This window comes from Lynx rufus, unplaced genomic scaffold (assembly GCF_022079265.1).
Source record: "Lynx rufus isolate CCGP_SWC_20201006 ecotype Redwood Valley unplaced genomic scaffold, mLynRuf1.p SCAF_21, whole genome shotgun sequence".
NCBI classification, from domain to species: Eukaryota; Metazoa; Chordata; class Mammalia; order Carnivora; family Felidae; genus Lynx; species Lynx rufus.
In genome coordinates, this window is record NW_025814836.1 from 4,498,168 (window position 1) to 4,517,414 (window position 19,247).

The following is a 19,247-nucleotide window of genomic DNA, read 5'->3' on the forward strand; positions in this document are numbered from 1 at the left end:
AGCTGTGTTTCAAAGCTCCATGCTTCATACTACTCCCCCCCTCCCACCATGGTTCGGACCAGCAGTGATCTTCTGGGGAAGGGTCTCACCATGCTGTGGCCAGGGATGGCTTGTCCTAAGAAAGTCACACAACTGTGTAGTGGCAGTGGCTCAGAGTTTATGGTAAATTGCAACACACAACCACCACCAGGGTTTGATGACTTCAGCTGGCATCTTTGTTCCTATAAATGTGAAGGTCGTGCTTGATGAGGATATTTGGGTCTTTTTATTTCAGAGAGGTCATATCACCTCTACCAGATTCACTCCAATCAGGGGAACCACTTCTCCCCATGTGACCAGGGGTTATTCAGACCATGCTGTCTGCTTCAGGGGTCCTCCCTGATTCCTCACCAGAGCACTACCAGGAGCTGACCTCTGAAACTTCAGTATCTGCTTTGCTATTTATAAAGACCTGGTGGTATTGAAACCTTTTCCTTTTTCCCCCTTCAATTTTTTGGGGGAACATTTTTCTTGTGCAGTCCCCTGTGTGTGTTTTCTCTCTAACTGCTTTCAGGGGGAATGCATTCATGCACAAATATGATGTGCTGTTCTCCCTCCCCCTCTGTCTTTCTTCTCTCCACGAAAATGACTCTTTTCCCTCTGTGCCACCACAGCTCTTCTCTCCTCCAATTCACCTCTCTGCACCATATACCTGCTGTGTTCCCTCCCACAAATTTTGCATATTGCTCTGTTAATCTTCAGATGAATTCCCAAGGTATTCAAAATGGTTTGATGTTGATCTAGTTTTGTTCAACAGATGAGAAAATCCCAGGGTTTCCTTACTATTCCACCATCTTAACTCCTCATCCAGGAACTTCTTAAGTTTTGCCACTTTTAAGACTTTTCTTTATCACTATAATTTGCAAATTTAATTATAATATTTCTTTAAAAAAATTTTTTTTCAACGTTTATTTATTTTTTGGGGGACAGAGAGAGACAGAGCATGAACGGGGGAGGGGCAGAGAGAGAGGGAGACACAGAATCGGAAACAGGCTCCAGGCTCCGAGCCATCAGCCCAGAGCCTGACGAGGGGCTCGAACTCACGGACCGCGAGATCGTGACCTGGCTGAAGTCAGACGCTTAACCGACTGCGCCACCCAGGTGCCCCAAATTATAATATTTCTTAAGGTTGGCCTGCTTTTGTTGATTTTAATAAGAGTTCTCTGAGCCTCGTGGATTTGGATTTTCTTTTGTTCCTCAGATTAGGAATGTTTCCAGCTATTATTTTCTCAAATAAATTTTATGCCCTCTTTATCTTTCTTTTTCTTCTGAGACTCCTATAACACAAATGTTATTGTGTTTGATGGAGTCACTGAGTTGACTAAGTCTACTCTTGTGTTCCATAATCATTCTTTCTCTCTCTTTTTTTTTCAGCTTTATTATTTTTCATTATATTGTCTTCTTTATCACTTATCCATTCCTCTGCTTCTTCCATCCTTGTGGTCATTATATTTAGTCAGTTTTGAATGTCAGTTATCACATTTTTCATTTTTGGTTTTTAATTCTTTATATCTGTAGTAAGGGTCTCCCTGATGTCTCATATGCTTTTCTCAAGACCAGTGAGTATCCCCATGGTTGTTGCTTTAAATTCACCATCAGACATATTTCTTATATCTGTTTTGATTACATCTCTGGCTGTCACCTTCTCTTGTTTTATCTTATGGGATGAATTCCTCTGTCTTGGCATTTTGCCTAAGTCTCTGTCTTCTTCTCTGTGTTAGGAAATCCTATTAAGTCCTGCTCATTAATGTAATGGCTTTATGAATAAGAGGTCACATACTGTCCAGGGCCTGGCACTTCAAGGAGAGTCTCTGATGTATGCTGTATGCACTCTGCTGCTGTCATTTGACTTCTCTATCCTTCAGACCAGTCAGCTGCAGAGGCTCTCCTTGGCTGGAGTGGGCAGTGTTTGGACCATGAACAGAATGTGGTGAGTTTTCCCTAGGTGTGCTCTGTTTTGCATGTTAAATAAGACCTGATGCTATCTCCACTAGAACAGAACACACAGAACTCTGTAGTCAGTAAACGTAATGTGGACAGAGGTTTATGCTGGTCTTCTGAATAAGAGACCCACCATGCTGGGACTGAGGCAAATTTTACCTATAAGTGCAGTACTGGAATACCACATGGGTGGGTGACCTGGTGTAAGCAGGTTAGGCAGTTAGTGTTGGTGCCGTGTTATTTACAGAAGGTGGTACTATGTTTATGCTAAGGGGCAGGGAAGGGAAATGGCACCAGCCAGCTCCCATGTACCTGGAAAAGGGTCTCCATTCTTGCAGTTCTCAGGGAGGAATTCTAAGAAAAGTAAATAATCTCCAACCTGTGTGTATCAGGTATTTTTTCAGTCACTGTTTTCATGTTATCTGACTGTGGGTTGTTTGTCTGCCTTCTCTCCAGAAGCAGCACAGTGCTCTCCATATTCAATCCCAGCCATGCCTGCTGACTTTTAAAACTCCAGGATTTAGACACAAGGTGTGGGCAGGGACCTGTGATGGTCTTCTGGGGGAGGGAATCACTGCACTGAAACAGGAAATATTACCAAGAAGTATAGTCTCATAAGGGCACAGGGGCATAGGACTTGGAGTAAGCACACTAGGCAGCCAATGTTGGAGCCAAGCTGCCCTTGGCAGGTAGCTCTGCACTTACGCCTAAGGGTGGGAAACAAAAATGTGTCCCCTGGATCCTTTGTCCCTGGAGAGCCCTCTCTATAAACCTTGCCTCTCATGGCATGCTCCAAGAAAGCAAATAATCTTATTGTGTGTCCCAGGAGATCCTGAGATCCTGATGAATACCCTGGGATTATTTGAAAGCCTTCTGTCTAGAAATAGGGCAGAGTCACAACGCAAGCTTGCAAAGGTTATAACTCCAGTCTTCAAGCCCCACTTGTTACAAAACTGCACAAAATCAGCTGCTCTTGTTTTCTCAACCAATGGCTTCAGTGATGTGTTTGTATATGTGTTCCCATATGTGCACCATTCTCTCTTGAATTTCTCCATAACCAGGGCTCCTTCCCCTTGACAGCAATTGTCAATGTTTTTCCATCAATGATGACTCCATATATTCTACCTTTCTCAAACTGGCTTCTTCACAACCTCTAGTGTGGAGATAAATCTGAAAGATTTACTCCGAAAGTTTTACTCTGAAAGATTTTTTTGGTTAAATAGAATTATTTGATATATCTAAAAGTGTTTCAAATGAAGAAAAACATTGTGTGCTTCCAAAACACAGCATCTGTGTTCCAGAGGAAACGATAAGCACTCCTAAAGAACTACACTTATGTTTTCACAATGTTGTCTAAAATCATCCAGGTAAGAAGTCCCACACTCGAACCATGCTTCCACATTCTCCTTTAAACAATGTCATTAAAGATATGTGCTGCCATAAAGCTAGCTTCCTCATCCACCCCAGTTTAGAGATATCCAAGTAAAAACCACAAAAATAAGCCAAATTGAAGACCCAAGCACCTAGCATACCTCCAAATACTGCAGTGGTTTGAGCCTCCAGTTGGGCATTCTCTCACACCAGTAAAACTGTTCCATGGACCAGAGAGGAAGAGGGCCATCCATTGTCATTTACATACTTTCCAGATGCCAAGATGATCTGTTGCTTTACTGACAGCCAATTGCACAGGGCTGATGTTCACAGAAAGGACGGACCTCTGTGGCCATAACAGGCCCCAGTTCAATACACAGGCCAGCATTGCCATGAGACAGGCCTCAAAATCCACACCATGTCCTCTAGGGCCTCCACTACAAGCAGTGGCATCTTTCACCTGGCATGGTGGGGGAAATGGTGAAACCCTGGCCAAGATGACATCCCACTGAAAGACACAAGGACACCAAGGAGCTAAACAACAGATTCACATGAGGCGTCAGGAGGGGAATTTGGGAAGGAAACAAAAAGCCCAAGGACAAGAGCCTTCCAGGGCACGTGGAGACCCACAAAGAGAGGAGAGACACAGGTGGAACCATTGAGGTTTTATTAAATTCAAGCCCAAGGGCCGAAACCAGATGGCTAAATAGGTCCCCAAGACTCCACCCCACAATGGTCCCCTCCATTGGTCCTCAGCATAATCCTATTGAGCAAGATTTTTATGTCATCATCTCTCTTTGAGACCATATGAGTTCTCATCATTGACCTAACCAAGGCAGTCCCCACGCACCTGTGCTTCCCAACCCCATGCACAACATGCTTACCAAAGAGGGTGTCTTGAATGTGAGATGGCTGGGGTGGCACCTTAGTGTGGGCATATTCCAGAAGCTGGGCCAATTGATTATGTGGGCCAGGTGGGATCTTCATTTGGGCAGGGGATCTGTGGACAGAGTGTAACACAGATTTGACAATGGCCTTCCCCATTGCTCCTGACCTTCTGGGCAATGGGCATGAGCCCTGAAGTTGTAGCACCATGACTCCACCTATGACATAAGCAAGACTTGAGGGATGGCAGGAAGGCTACAGAGCAGCATGCAAGGTCCTCAGTGCATATGTGTCCACCTGACACAAAGGAAACCTAGGCCCCCACAGGGAGATGAGAATGGGAAAAGAGCCACCAAGAGGCAGGCCTGCAACACAGGTCACCAAGTGAGTGAGACAACACTTGGAGAAAATGTGGCAGGCAGAATCATGGACCATCGCTGGTAGGGCCCTGCCCTTGGCTTCAGGAAGAGTGGGCAGAGATGGAAGCCAGGGATGGGCCCAGGGCTGTTGAAGACATGGGTGTCCAAGCTCATTGATCACTGGAAACGAATACCTCCTTGGCAGAAAGTGTATATGGAGACCTGAGGAGCTACACAACGGCCACCTGGCAGGTAAATCCCTGCTCTGAATGCAGCTGCTCAGAGACCTATGGAAAGATTCCTGGGGTGCTCATGGGACTGGTGTGCATCCCACCAGCATCCACATCCATTCCCAAAGAGTGCTGCTATGAGTCCTCTGTAGGAACACCTCGTCCTTTCCTATTTTTGCACATTGGGCTAGAAAAGGGAGAGTCCAGCATAGTTATAAAACCATGTCAACATCATTGGTAACAGAAAAACAAGCATGCCCTGGGTTGAAGCACCATCCCAAGGGGCGATGGCAGGCAAGCCCATTCCAGGTATGGGAAGATGCCTGGACCCATAAAGCAATGCATCCAACATAAGAGGGCTGATTGGGAAGACCTGGGAGCCAAGAGGGAATACCTACATTCGGGGTCCCTGAGAGCAGCAAGCACTCTTCAGGGAAGGTCTCCCCACTATCCCAGAGTGTTCTAAAGTCATCCAGCTGAAAGTCCTGTTCCTGCCACCCTCCCCCTGTGCCCATTCTAGAAAATGTGGGCGGGAGCCCTTTCCTTCAGGAGTTTGCCATAGGCTCCAAAGCCCATGGCAGGACCTTGCATCCCTCCCAAAACCTTAGCAATTCTGACATCAAGATGAAAAACATGCTAAACCAGTGAAGGGAGACCATAGGCCCCTGAGAAAGAGGAGCTTTCCAGGGAACTTGGAATCATTGCAGGAGACACAGATTACATATGGTGTCAGGAAAGCACATGGCACAGGTGTGATATTCAGGGACGTGCCAGGCCTCTGTGTCAATGATGGGGCCCAGGTACCACACACTGGCTGGTGTTGCCCTGAGGCAAGCCTCCCCATCAGGGAATTGCCACATCCCTTGGGAATTCCATGTACTCATACTGTAATCCACACACTTCACATGATGGGGGCAATGGCAAGACCCTGGCCACAAAGAAATCATCCCACTGAAAGACACAAGGACACCTAGGGAGCTTATCCAAGGATCCAAGTGAGGCATTCCGGGACACAATATGGATGGGCACACAAAGCCCCAGAGTGGGAGCCCGTCTTAGTCACATGAAGGCCCATAGACCAGGGAGAGCCACACTGGGGAGCCTCAAGGGATCAGTCGTCTGGAGCCTCATGTGACAGCACTTTTCCAGGGCTACAGGGGTGGGATCCTGAGGCAGAATCCTCAGGATGGTGGCCTCCAGTGAGCCTCAGCATAATCCCATTGTGCATGATATTTAGGTCATCATCTCTCTTCGAGACCATATGAGTTCTCATCATTGACAAAACCAAGCAGTGCCCTCCCACCTGCATCCTTCTCCTGCCAGCTCAACATGCATACCAGAGATGGTTTCAAAGAGCAGGGTGACTATTTGGGCATATGGCTTAGGGCCTATTCCCCAAGCTGGGTCAAATTAGCCCTCCATGTGCCCAGCAGGATCTTGGTCTGGGCAAAGGCTCTGTGCAGAGAGAGGCAGCTCAACCATGAGAATGACTTTCCCAATGGACTTCACCTTGTGGACATGGGCACAAGCCCCGAATGCATGAGGACATGACACCATAATTGACACCAGCAAAAATCCAGCGATGGCAGGAAGGAAGGCTCCAGTGTGGCACTAAGGCCCTCAGCCTGTGTGGTTCCACTGGACACCAGGGAAGGCAGGGCCCCCACAGGGAGCTGAGCATGGAGGCTGCACTGGAAGTCAGCAGGCCAGCCACACGGGTCCACCCACCGTGTGATTGGGACACCCCTCGGTGAGCCAGTGGCATGCAGATTCCCGGGCCATGTCTGACAGGGCCTGGCCCTGGGCTTTGCCTGAAATGGGCAGGCATGGTGGCCTAGAACGGGCCATGGATGCTGCACCCAGAGGATGCACACAAAGATTCCTGGGTTTATCAGGGCCCTGGCATACCTCCCACCAGTGTCCACCTCCATCCCAAAACATCACTGCTTCATGTCTTCCATGGGACAACTCGTTCCTTCCGATCTATGCACTTAGGATTAGTGCAGGGAGAGGGGTTAGTATGATTCCCAAGTGACTTAAACCTCATTGGGAAGAGCATGCACAAGACAAGAATGTCGGCGTGCCCTGCCTCAGGGCACCACCGAATGGCAATTGTCAGGCAAAGCTCCATCCAGTTGAGGAAGACCCAGGAGCCCCATAAGGACATGTGTCCACCAGGAATGGGCCCATAATGAAGATCTGGGAGCCAGGAGTCCCACGTTGCCAACTGGGGTCCCAGCCAAGCTCCCAGCAGTCCTCAGGGACTGTCACTACCCGCTATGCCAAAGCTGTCCAGGATCCAGCCATCTAGCCCCTGGCCCGGCTTCTTCCTCCAATGCCCATTTTGGGAAATATGGGTGGGAACTCTTTCCCGTGGGAGGTCACGGGGGGCCCCAATGCCCACTACAGCACCTTGCGTGCCTCCAAGGGCCTCGGCGATTCTGATATCAACCTGAGATCCCTCCCACACTGCAGAAAGTGGACCATGGCCAGACAAGAAAGAGGATCCCTCTGGGGCCGTGGAAACACTTGCAGGAGTCACAGGAGACCTATTATTTCCCAACAGCCCACTGCACAGGGCAGACTTTCAGGGCATGCCAGCCCTCTGAGGGGTGATGGGGCCCCAGTCCCACAGGCTGGCTTGCATTGCCCTGAGGCCAGCCTCCCCATAGGGCCCATGTGCCCTGGGGCCCCTGTCTGCTTGCATAGGCATCCACTTACCTCACATGGTGGGGTCAATGGGGAAACCTTGATAACAAAGATGATGTCCCACTGAAATACACAAGGACACTGAGGGAGCTTAGCCAGGCCTCTGAGTGTGGGCTCCTGGGATGCACTAAGGATGGCCACACAAAGTGCAAGAGTGGGAGCAGTTTTAGGCACATGGAGGCTGATAGACCAGTGAAAGCCACACTGGGAAGCCACAAGGGATCAGAAGCCTCGAGCCCCAGGTGCCAGCACTATGCCAGGGCCACAAGGGTCCACAGGTCCCACCTCAGGACGTTGCTCTCCATTTGGCCTCAGTGTAATCCTATTTAGCATAATTTTTAGGTCATCATCTCTCTTTGAGTCCATGTGAGTTCTCATCATTGACCCAACCCAAGCAGTCCCCACACACCTGTGCCTTCGCCCCACAGGCTCAACATGCTTACCAGAGATGTTGGGTGAAGCGCAGGATGGCCATTTAGACTCCTGGCTTGGGGCCTATTTCTGAAGTGGGGCCAAACTGTACACTATGCAACAGGTGGGATCTCAGTCTGGGCATGGCCTCTGTGCAGAGAGAGGCAGCTCAGGCATGACAACACTCTTCCTCATCGGACCTCACCTTGTGGCCATGGGACTGAGCCCTGAATGTGTGGGGCCATTTCCGCATTCAGGATGCCAGCAAAAATCCAGGGATGGCTGGAAGGATGTGTCCAGCCCGGTGCCAGGTACAGTGTACACCAGGGAAAGCAGGGCCCCTATAAGGAGCTGAGCATAGAGGCTGCAACAGCAGGCAACAGGCCAGCCGTACAGGTCCCCCCACCGTGTGATTGGCACACCACTTGTTGATCTGGTGGCATGCAGAATCCCAGCCATGGCTGGCAAGGCATGGCCTTGGGCTTTGCCAGGAATGGGCAGGCATGGTGGCCTGGAACAGGACATGGATGCTGCACTGGTGGACCTCTGCAAAGATTCCTGGGGTGCTCAGGGGCTAGGCATGCATCCCACCAGCATCCACATCCATCCCCAAACAGCGCTGTCCCATGTCTCCCATGGGGACAACGCGTCCCTTTCTGTCTTTGTGCTTAGGTTTAGCACAGGAGGGTGCACAAGACAAGAACCCTGTCCTGTCCTGGGACACCGGCCAAAAGGCCATTGGCAGGCAAATCCCCAATCAGTCTGGGGAACACTACATGGCCCCATGAGGCCACGTGTCCACTAAGAGTGGGCCCATCAAGAGGACTTGTGAGTCAGCAGCCAAGCAGGACACTAGGGGTCACAGCCAAGCTGCGGGCATGCCTCAGGGACTATCTATCTGCTATTACAAAGCTGTCTAGTATCCAACTAAGTAGTCCCGGGTCTGCCCTCTTCCTCCAATGCCCATTGTGGGAAATTTGAATGGAAACTCTAACCTGAGGGAGGTTGAGGGGGGTTCCAATGCTGAATGCAGCACCACGCCTCCTCCAAGGGCCTCAGTGTTTCTGAAAATGCCCTGAGTGCCCTCCCACACTGGAGAATTCAGCCCATGAGCCAGCAAGAAAGAGGATCCCACTGGGCACCATGGAATCACTTGTAGAGCACAGGTGACCTATCCTTTCCTGACAGCCCACTGCATAGGGCAGATGATCAGGGACACGCCAGCCTTTTGGGGCGATGATGGAGCCCCAGTCCACAGATGGCTGGCATTGCCCTGTGGCCAGGCTCCCCAATTGGCCCAAGTGCACTTGCCCTCTCGCTACTCACACAGGCATCCACTCTCCTCCCATGGTTGGGGCAATGGTGAGACCCTGGCCACATGACAACGTCCCACTGAAAGACCCTAGGACACTGACGGAACTTAGTTGGGCTTCCAGGGAGGTGTCCCAGGATGCGGCACCATGGTGGGAGGCTGTCTGGGCAAGTAGAGGCCCATAGATCAGGGAGAGCTGCCCTGGGGAGCCTCGAGGGATCTGTTGCCTCCAGCCCCAAGTTCCAGGGCTTTGACAGGGCCACAGGGTTGCCAGAATACTGCCTGAGGTCGGTGCACTACATTGGACCTCAGCATAATCCTACTGAGTGTAATTCTTAGATCATCATCTCTCTTTGAGACCATATGAGTTCTAATCATTGGCCCAACCAAGGCAGTTCCCACATGACTCTGTCTTCACTCCTTCAAATCCACATGCTTACCAGAGAGGGTTTGTGAAGTATGGATTGGTCATTTGGACCCCTAGTTCACAGGCCTATTCCAGATGCTGGAAAAACTTCCCTCCATGTGCCAGGTGGGATTTCAGTCCGGGCACAGGATCTGTGCAGAGAGTGGCAGCTCAAGAATGACAACCCCCTTCCCCATCAGACCTCACCTTGTGGCAATCAGACAAGCTCAGAATCCGTGGGGCTGGGACTGCATCCATGACGCCAGACAAAACCGTGGAATGGCAGTAGGGAAAGGTGCAGAGTGGGGCCAAGGCCCTCAGCCTCTGTGGTTCCACTGGACACCAGGGAAATCAGGGCCACACAGGAGTCTGAGCATAGAGTCTGCAACATCAGGCACAAGGCCAGCCACACAGGTCTACTCCTAAGCATGATTGGGACACCACTTGGTGGGCTGTTGGCAGGCATTAATACCAGGCATTGGATTGCAGAGACTGGCCATGGGCTTTGCCAGGAATGGGCAAGCATAGTGTCCTGGAAAGGGCCATGGCCACTACCCCAGGGACCCAAGAAATAGATTCCTTGGGTGCTCAGGGGCCTGGCGTGCATTCCACAACCCTCCACCACCTTCCCCAAACAGCGCTGCTCCATGTATCCCATTGGGACACCTAATCTCTTCCAGTATTTGAGCTTAGGGTTAGTGCAGGGAAAGGGGCTACCACGGTTCCCAAGCAATGTCAACATAATTGGGAATTAAATGCACAAGACAACAACCTGACATTGACATGTCTCAAGGCACCCATTGAAGTGCGGCTGTCATGCAAAGCCCCAACAGAGTGGGGGAAGTCCTAAGGGCCTCACAAGGATAGAAATTCAGAAGATGGGGCCAAGGTGAAGACCCTGGGGCCAAGAGCCCCATGCCACTCGGGGTCCGGACCAAGCTGCAGGCATTTTTCTAATACCATCCACCCGTTATGCCAAAGCTGTCTAGTGTCCAGCCAAGTAGCCCCAGCCAGGGCCCCTTCTTCCAACTCCCACTGCATGATATTTGGGCGGACTGCTTCAATGCAGGAGATCACACTGGCCATCAGCAATGAACACCATAGCACCTCGCAGTGCCTTCTAACGCCTCAGTGATTCTGCCATCCACCAGAGTGCCATCCCACACTGGAAAACGTGGTCCATAGGCCGTCAAGTAAGAGGATCCTGCAGGGGACTGTGGCATCCCTTGCAGGTGTCACGGGTGACCTGTTTTTTCCAGACAGCCTACTGCACAGGGCAGACATTCAGGGACACACTCTCTGGGATGATGACAGAGCCCCAGTCCCACAAGATGGCTGGCATTGCCCTGAGGGCAGCCTCGTGAATTGGCAGAAGGGCACTGGGTCTCTGGGTACTCACACAGGCATCCACTCTCCTCCCATGGTGGGTTCAATGGCGAGACCCTAATCACCAAGATGACTTCCCACTGAAAGACACCAGGACACCGAAGGGGCTTGGTTGGGTTCCCAGGGATGAGTCCCGGGAAGCACTAATAATGAGCACACAACGCCCCAGGGTGGGAGCACGTCTTAGTAATACGGAGGCCCAGACTGGGGAGAGCCCCACTGGGGAGCCTCGAGGAATCAGTCACCTCGAGCCCCAGGTTCCAGCGCTACGCCAGGGCCACAGGGGTCCCCAGGATCCTGCCTAAGTGGGGTGTCCTCCAGTGGGCCTCAGCATAATCCTATTGAGCATAATTGTTAGGTCATCATCTGTCTTTGAGACCATATGAGTTCTCATCATTGACCCAACCAAAGCAGTCCCCACCTGCCTCTGACCTTTACCCGCCAGCTCAACATGCTTACCAGAGAGGGTTTGTGATGCACTGGGTGGACATGAGGGCCCCTGGCTTGAGGCCTGTTCCCAAAGATGGGCCAAACTCCCCTCGTGTGCCAGGTGAGAGCTCAGTCAGGGTGCAGGATCTGTGCAGAGAGAGGCAGCTCAGCAATGACAAACGCCTTCCCCATCAGACCTCACCTTGTGGCAGAGGGAGGGATCTCTGAACGCGCAGGGCTGGGACTGCATTCATCACACCAGGAAAAATCCTGGCCTGGTGGGAAGGAAGGCAGCAGCGTGTCCCAAGGTCCTCAGCCTCTGTGGCTCCGCTGGACACATGGGAATTCAGGGCCCCACAGTGGACTGAGCATGGAGGCTGCAAAAGCAGGCACCAGGCCCCATGCACAGGTCCTCCTGCAATGTGAATGGGACACACCTTGGTGGGCCGGTGACAGGCAGAATCCCGGGCCTTGGCCCAAAGGGACTGGCTCTGTATTTTGACAGGAAGGGGTGGGCATGGGGTCATGGAAGGGCCCACGAACACTACCACGTGGATGCAATGCCAAGATCCCTTGGAAGATCAAGGCCCTGACAGGCATCCCACTAGCATCCACCACCATTTCTAAGCAGCGCTGCTCCATGGATCCCTTGGGGGCACCTCATACCTTACAATCTTTGAGATTACGATGAGGGAAGGGTGAGGGGCCAGGACAGTTCCCCAGCGACATCAAACTCCCTGGGACTTGGGGCACAAGTCAAGAACCCCAGCGTGACCTGGCTCATAGCACCGACATAAAGGGCCCATTGTCAGGCAAAGCCCCATCCAGTTACAGGATGACCCATGAGCCCCATAAGAACATGCGACCACCAGACAGTGCCAATGATGAAGAACCCGGAGGCAGGAGCCTGCATGCCACTCGGGGTCTGGACCATGCTGCCAACATTTTTCAGATACCGTCTACCCATTATGTCAAAGCTGTCTAGTGTCCAGCAAGGTAGCCCCGGGCCAGGCCCCTTCCTCCAAAGACTATTGCTTTGGAGGTCTCAGAAATCTGGGCTCACTGCATCTACACAGGAGGTCACATTGGCCATCTGCAATGCCCACCACAGCACGTCGCGTGCGTACTAAGGCATCAGTGATTCTGACATCAATTGGAGCGCCCTCCCACACTGGGAAACGTGGCCCAGGGGCCGTCAAGTAAGAGGATCCCGCAAGGAACTGTGGCCTCCCTTGCAGGTGTTGTGGGTGACCTGTTTTTTGCAGACAGCCTAATGCACAGGTCAGACATTCAGGGACACGCCAGCCCTCTGGGGCGAGGATGAAGTCCTGGTCCCACAAGATGGTTGGCGTTGCCCTGAGGCTCCCTCGCAAATTGTCCAAAGGGCACTGGGTCTCCGGGTACTCACACAGACATCCACTCTCCTCCCATTGTGAGCTCAATGGCGAGACCCTGGTCACCAAGGTGACGTCCCACTGAAAGACACCAGGACACCAAGGGAGCTTAGTTTGCTTTCCACAGATGCGTCCTGGGAAGTAGTAGTGATGGGCAAAACGCCCCAGGGCAGGAGCACATTTTAGGCATGTGGAGGCCCAGAGACAGGGGAAAGCCCCACTGGGAGCCTCAAGGGATCTGTCCCCTCGAGCCCCAGGGGCCAGTGCTACACCAGGGCCTCAGGGGTCAACAGGATCCCGCCTCAGTGCGGTGCCCTCCACTGGGCCTCAGCATAATCCTATTGAGCATAAGTATTAGGTCATCAACTATCTTCGAGACCATATGAGTCCTCATCATTGCCCCAACCAAGGCAGTCCCTACCAGCCTCTGCCTTCTACCCGCCAGCTCAACATGCTTACCAGAGAGGGTTTGTGATATGCAGGGTGGACATAGGGGCCCTTGGCTTGGGGCCTGTTTCCGAAGATTGGCCACACTCCCCTCCATGCACCAGGTGAGATCTCGGTCGTGGGGTGGGATCTGCACAGAGAAAGGCAGCTCAGCAATGACAAGTGCCTTCCTATCAGACCTCTTTTGTGGCAATGAGAGGGATCCTAGAATGCCCAGGATTGGGACGGCATTCATGATGCCAGCAAAAATCCTGGCCTGGCGGGAAGGAAGGTTGTAGCATGTCCCCAAGGCTGTCAGCCTCTGTGGTTCCACGGGACACCGGGAATTCAGGGCCTCACAGGAGTCTGAGCATGGAGATTGCAACACCAGGCAACAGGCCCCATGCACAGGTCCTCCCACAAAGTGATTGGGAAACAGCTTGGTGGGTATCAGGAACAATCCCGGGACTTGGCTGGCAGGGATTGGCCCTGCATTTTGCCAGCAATGGGCAGGCATGGGGCCCAGAAGGGCCCACGAATGCTACCATGCAGATGCAACGCCAAGATCCCTTGGGGGATCAGGGCCCTGAAGGGCTTCCCACCAGCATCAAACAACGTCACCAACCATTGCTGCTCCAAGGCTCCCGTGGGGACACCTCATCCCTTCCCACCTTTGAGATTACAGTGAGGGAAAGGTGAGGGGCCAGCACGCTTCCCCAGTGACTTCAAACTCACTGATACTTGGGGTCACACGTTAAGAACCCCAGCGTGCCCTTGCTCATGGCACCAACCAAAGGACCACTGTCAGGCAATTCCCATCCAGCTACAGGACAACTGACGAGCCCCGTATGGACACGTGACCACCGGGGGGGTCAATGGTGAAGAACCCGGTGCCAGGAGCGCACATGCCACTCAGGTTCCAGGCCACGATGCACACATTTTTCAGATACCATCTACCCGTTATGCCAAAGCAGTCTAGTGTCCAGCCTGATAGCCCTGGCCTGGCCCCTTCCTCCAAACCCCATTGTGTGAAATTTGGGTGCACCACTTCCATGCAGGAGGTTGCTTTGGCAGACTGCAATGCCCACGGCAGAACCACACGTGCCTACTAAGATATCAGTGATTCTGACATCAACCGGAGCACCCTGGGAAATGAGACCCATGGGCCTTCAAGTAAGAGGATCCCACAGGGACCGTGGCATCCTTTGCAGGTATCGCGGGTGACCTGTTTTCTCCAGACAGCTTAGTGTACAGGGCAGAAATTCAGGGACACGCCAACCCTCTGGGGCAAGGACAAAGCCCCAGTCCCACAAGTTGGCTGGTATAGCCCTCAGGGTGGCCTCGCCAATCGGCCCAAGGGCACTGGGTCTCCAGGTGCTCACACAGGCATCCACTCTAATCCCATGGTGGCCTTAATGGCGAGACCCTGCTCACCAAGATGGCGTTCCACTGAAAGACACCAGGACACTGAGGGAGCTTAGTTGGGTTCCCAGGGATGAGTCCCGGGAAGCACTGGTAATTGGCACACAATGCCCCAGGACGGTAGCACGTCTTCAGCGTATGGAAGCCCAGAGACCAGGGAAAGCCCCACTGGGGAGCCTCGAGGGATCGGTAGCCTCAAGCCCCAATTGCCAGTGCTATGTCATGGCCACAGGGGTCCCCAGGATCCCGCCTAAGTGGGGTGCCCTCCAGTGGGCCTTAGTGTAATCCTATTGAGCATAATTTTTAGGTTATTATCTGTCTTCGAGGCCATATGAGTTCTCATCATTGACCCAACCAAGGCAGTCCCCAAATGCCTCTGCCTTCTAACCACAGCTCATCATGCTTACTAGAGAGGGTTTGTGATGGGCAGGGTGGCCATGAGGGCCCATGGCTCGGGGCCATTTCCAAAAGACAGGTTAAACTTCCCTCTGTGCACCAGGTGGGATCTCAGTCAGGGTGCAGGATCTGCGTAGAGAAGCAGCTCAGCAATGACAAATGCCTTCCCCATCAGACCTCACCTTGAGGCAATGGGAGGGATCTCAGAATGCACAGGGCTGGGACTGCATTCATGATGCAATCGTGCAATCCTGGCCTGGCAGGAAAGAAGGCTGCAGCATATCCACAAGGCCTTAGGCCTCTGTGGCTCCACTGGAAATAAGGGAATTCAAGCCCCACAGGAATCTGAGCATGGAGGCTGCCACAGCAGGCACCAGGACACAATCACAGGTCTTCCCGCAGCATGATTGGGACAGATATTTGTGGGTCAGTAGCAGGCAGAATCCCGGGCCTTTGCTGGCAGGGACCGGCCCTGCATTTTTCCAGGAATGGGCAGACATGGGGCCCCGGAAGATCCCAAAAACGCTATCACACAGACGCAACACCAAGACCCCTTGGGGGAACAGGGCCCTGACAGGCATCCCACCAGCATCCAACACTGTCTACATCAGTGCTGCTGCATGGCTCCCATGGGGGCACCTCATCCCTTCACGTCTTTGAGATTATGGTGAGGGAAAGGTGAGGGGCCAGCACGGTTCCCCAGCGTCTTCAAACTCACTTGGACATGGGGTCACAAGTGAAAAACTGCAGCGTACCCTGGCTTGTAGCACCAACCAAAGGGCCATAGTCAGACAAAACACCATCGATCTGTGGGACGACCCACAGAACCCATAAGGACACACAACCAACAGACGGTGCCAATGGTAAAGAACCCGGGGGCAGGAGCCCGCATGCCACTCAGGGTCTTGACCATGCTGAGAGCATCTTTCAGATTCCATCTACCCGTTATGCCAAAGCTGTCTAGTGCCACTCAAGTAACCCCGGGTTCGGCTCCTGCCTCTAAAGCCCATTGCATGAAATTTCGGCACACCGCTTCCATGCAGGAGGTCACAGTGGCTGTCTGCAATGCCCACCGCAGCACGTCGCATGCCTACTAAGGCATCAGTGATTCTGACATCAACCGGAGCACCCTCCCACACTGGGAAACATGGCCCGTGGTCCGTCAAGTAAGAGGATCCCGCAGGGAACCATGACATCCCTTACAGGTGTCACGGGTGATATATTTTTCCAGACAGCCTAGTGCACAGTGGAGATGTTCAGGGACACGCCAGCCCTCTGGTGCCAGGAGGAAGCCCCAGTCCCACAAGATGGCTGGCTTTTCCCTGAGTGTTCCCTCACCAATCGGCCCAAGGGCACTGGATCCTGGGTACTCACACAGGCACCCATTCTCCTCCCACAGTGGGTTCCATGGCGAGACCCTGGTCACCAAGACGACATCCCACTGAAAGAAACCAGGACACCGAAGGAGCTTACTTGTTTTCCCAGGGATGAGTCTCGGGAAGCACTAGTAATGGGCACACAATGCCCCAGGGTGGGAGCACATCTTAGGCGCTCGGAGGCCCAGACCAGGGAGAGCACCACTGGGGAACCCCGAGGGATCAGTCGCCATGGGCCCCAGGATCCAGCGCTATGCCAGGGTCACAGGGGTCCCCAGGATCCTGCCTCAGTGCGGTGCCCTCCACTGGGACTCAGCATAATCCTAATGAGCATAATTTTTAGGTCATCATCTGTCTTCGAGACCATGTGAGTTCTCATCATTGACTCAACCAAGGTAATCCCCTCCCACCTCTGCCTTCTACCCTCTAGCTCAACATGCTTACCAGAGAGGTTTTGTGATGTGCAGGGTGGACATGGGGGCCCCTGGCTTGAGGTTTGTTCCCAATGATGGGCCAAACTCCCCTCTGTGCGCCAGGTGGGATCTCAGTCGGGGCACAGGATCTGCGAGGAGAGAGGCAGCTCAGCAATGACAAACACCTTCCCCGTGAGACCTCACCTTGTGGCAATGGGAGGGATCTCAGAATGCGTGGGGCTGGGACTGCATTCATGACACAATCCTGCAATCCTGGCCTGGAGGAAAGGAAGGCTGCAGTGTGTCCACAAGGCCCTCAGCCTCTGTGGCTCAACTAGAAACAAGGGATTTCAGGGCCCCAGAGGAGTCTGAGCATGGAAGCTGCAACAGCAGTCACCAGGCCACACTCATATGTCCTCCTGCAGCGTGATTGGGACAGACCTTGGTGGGTCGGTGGCAGGCAGAATCCCGGATTTTGGCTGGCATGGACCGGCCCTGCGTTTTGTCAGGATGGGCAAGCATGGAGACAAGGAAGGAACCATGAACCCTACCACACAGACGCAACACCAAGATCCCTGACGGGCATCCCACCAGCATCCAACATTGTCTCCATCAGCGCTGCTCCATGGCTCCTGTGGGGACACCTCATCCTTTCCCATCTTTGAAATTACATTGAGGGAAGGGTGAGGCACCAGCATGGTTCCCCAGCACCTTCAAAATCACTGGGTCTCCGGGTCACATCAAGAACCCCACCATGCCCTGCCTTGTGGCACTGACCAAAGGGCCATTGTCAGACAAAACCCCATTCAGCGGTGGGGCGGCCCCTAGGGCCCATAAGGACACACGACCACCAGATGGTGTCAATGGTGAAGAACCCGGGGGCAGGAGCCCGCATGCCACTCGGGGTCTTGACCATGCTAAGAGCATCTTTCAGATACCGTCTACCCATTATGCCAAAGCTGTCTTCTGTCCTTCCAGGTAATCCCGGGCCCAGCCCTTGCCTCCAAAGCCCATTTCGTGAAATTTGGGTGCACTGCTTTCAAGCAGGTGGTCACATTGGTCACCTGCAATGCCCACCGCAGCACGTTGTGTGCCTACTAATGCATCAGTGATTCTGACATCAACTGGAGTGCCCTCCCACACTGGGAAATGTGTCCCATGGTCCGTCAAGTAAGAGGATCCCATGGGGGACCATGGCCTCCCTCACTAGTGTTGTGGGTGACCTGTTTTTTCACATAGACAAGTACACAGGTCAGACTTTCAGGGACACACCAGCCCTCTGGGGTGAGGACGAAGCCCCAGTCCCACAAGATAGCTGGTGTTGCCCTGAAGGCTGCCTCACCTATTGGCCAAAGGTCACTGGGTGTCCGGGTTCTCACACAGGCATTCGCTCAGGTCCCATGGTGGGCTCAATAGAAAGACCACGGTCACCCAGACAACGTCCACTAAAAGACACTAGGACACCAAGGGAGCTTAGTTGAGTTCTCAGGGATGAGTCCCAGGAAGTACTAGTAATGGGCACACAGCACCCCAGTGTGGGAGCACGACTTTCGTGCGTGGAGGCCTAGATACTGGGGAGAACCCACAAGGGAGCCTCAAGGGCCCCAGGTGCCATTCTCCGCAAGTGCCACAGGGGTCCCCAAGATCCTGCCTCAGTGTAATCCTTCCACTGGGCCTCAGTGTAATCCTATTGAGCATAATTTTTAGGTCATCATCTGTCTTTGAGACCATATGAGTTCTCATCATTGACCCAACCAAGGCTGTCCCCACCCACCTCTGCCTTCTACCTGCCAGCTCAACATGCTTATCAGAGAAGGTTTGTGATGTGCAGGGAGGCCATGGGGGCCCTGGCTCTGGGCCTGTTCCAAAGATGGGCCAAATTCCCCTCCGTGTGCCAGGTGGGATCTCCGTCGGGGTGCGTGATCTGCTCAGAGTGAGGCAGGTAAGCAATGACAAACGCCTTCCCCATCAGACCTCACCTTTTGCCATGGAAGGGACCTCAGAATGCATGGGTCTGGGACTGCATTCATGACATAATCCTGTAATCCTGGCCTGGCGAGAAGGTAGGCTGCAGCATATCCACAAGGCCCTCAGCCTCTGTGGCTCCACTGGAAACAAGGGAATTCAAGCCCCACAGGAGTCTGAGCATGGAGGCTGCCACAGCAGGCACTAGGCCACACGCACAGGTCCTCCAACAGCGTGATTGGGACAGACCTTGGCGGGTTGGTGGCAGGCAGAATCCCCGGACTGGGCTGGCAGGAACCAGCCTTGCGTTTTGCCAGGAATGGGTTGTCATGGGTCCACAGAAGGGCCCACGAATGCTACCACGCAGAGGCAATGCC

The 19,247-nt window shown here is 53.1% G+C and overlaps 9 non-coding genes across 9 annotated transcripts; all 9 read right to left on the reverse strand.

The window, feature by feature from the left end:
• Window positions 1-4,098: 4,098 nt before the first annotated feature.
• LOC124517481 (small nucleolar RNA SNORD115) lies at window positions 4,099-4,178 on the reverse strand. Its single transcript, XR_006963480.1, has one exon. It is a non-coding gene; the product is annotated as a small nucleolar RNA SNORD115 (small nucleolar RNA).
• Window positions 4,179-6,026: 1,848 nt separating this feature from the next.
• LOC124517485 (small nucleolar RNA SNORD115) lies at window positions 6,027-6,107 on the reverse strand. The gene has a single exon (XR_006963484.1). It is a non-coding gene; the product is annotated as a small nucleolar RNA SNORD115 (small nucleolar RNA).
• A 1,733-nt stretch (window positions 6,108-7,840) lies between these two features.
• On the reverse strand, window positions 7,841-7,921 carry LOC124517479 (small nucleolar RNA SNORD115). The gene has a single exon (XR_006963478.1). It is a non-coding gene; the product is annotated as a small nucleolar RNA SNORD115 (small nucleolar RNA).
• Window positions 7,922-9,560: 1,639 nt separating this feature from the next.
• On the reverse strand, window positions 9,561-9,641 carry LOC124517486 (small nucleolar RNA SNORD115). The gene has a single exon (XR_006963485.1). It is a non-coding gene; the product is annotated as a small nucleolar RNA SNORD115 (small nucleolar RNA).
• Window positions 9,642-11,371: 1,730 nt separating this feature from the next.
• LOC124517467 (small nucleolar RNA SNORD115) lies at window positions 11,372-11,452 on the reverse strand. The gene has a single exon (XR_006963468.1). It is a non-coding gene; the product is annotated as a small nucleolar RNA SNORD115 (small nucleolar RNA).
• Window positions 11,453-13,194: 1,742 nt separating this feature from the next.
• LOC124517483 (small nucleolar RNA SNORD115) lies at window positions 13,195-13,275 on the reverse strand. The gene has a single exon (XR_006963482.1). It is a non-coding gene; the product is annotated as a small nucleolar RNA SNORD115 (small nucleolar RNA).
• A 1,716-nt stretch (window positions 13,276-14,991) lies between these two features.
• LOC124517480 (small nucleolar RNA SNORD115) lies at window positions 14,992-15,072 on the reverse strand. The gene has a single exon (XR_006963479.1). It is a non-coding gene; the product is annotated as a small nucleolar RNA SNORD115 (small nucleolar RNA).
• Window positions 15,073-16,799: 1,727 nt separating this feature from the next.
• LOC124517482 (small nucleolar RNA SNORD115) lies at window positions 16,800-16,880 on the reverse strand. The gene has a single exon (XR_006963481.1). It is a non-coding gene; the product is annotated as a small nucleolar RNA SNORD115 (small nucleolar RNA).
• Window positions 16,881-18,576: 1,696 nt separating this feature from the next.
• LOC124517461 (small nucleolar RNA SNORD115) lies at window positions 18,577-18,657 on the reverse strand. Its single transcript, XR_006963464.1, has one exon. It is a non-coding gene; the product is annotated as a small nucleolar RNA SNORD115 (small nucleolar RNA).
• Window positions 18,658-19,247: the final 590 nt, after the last annotated feature.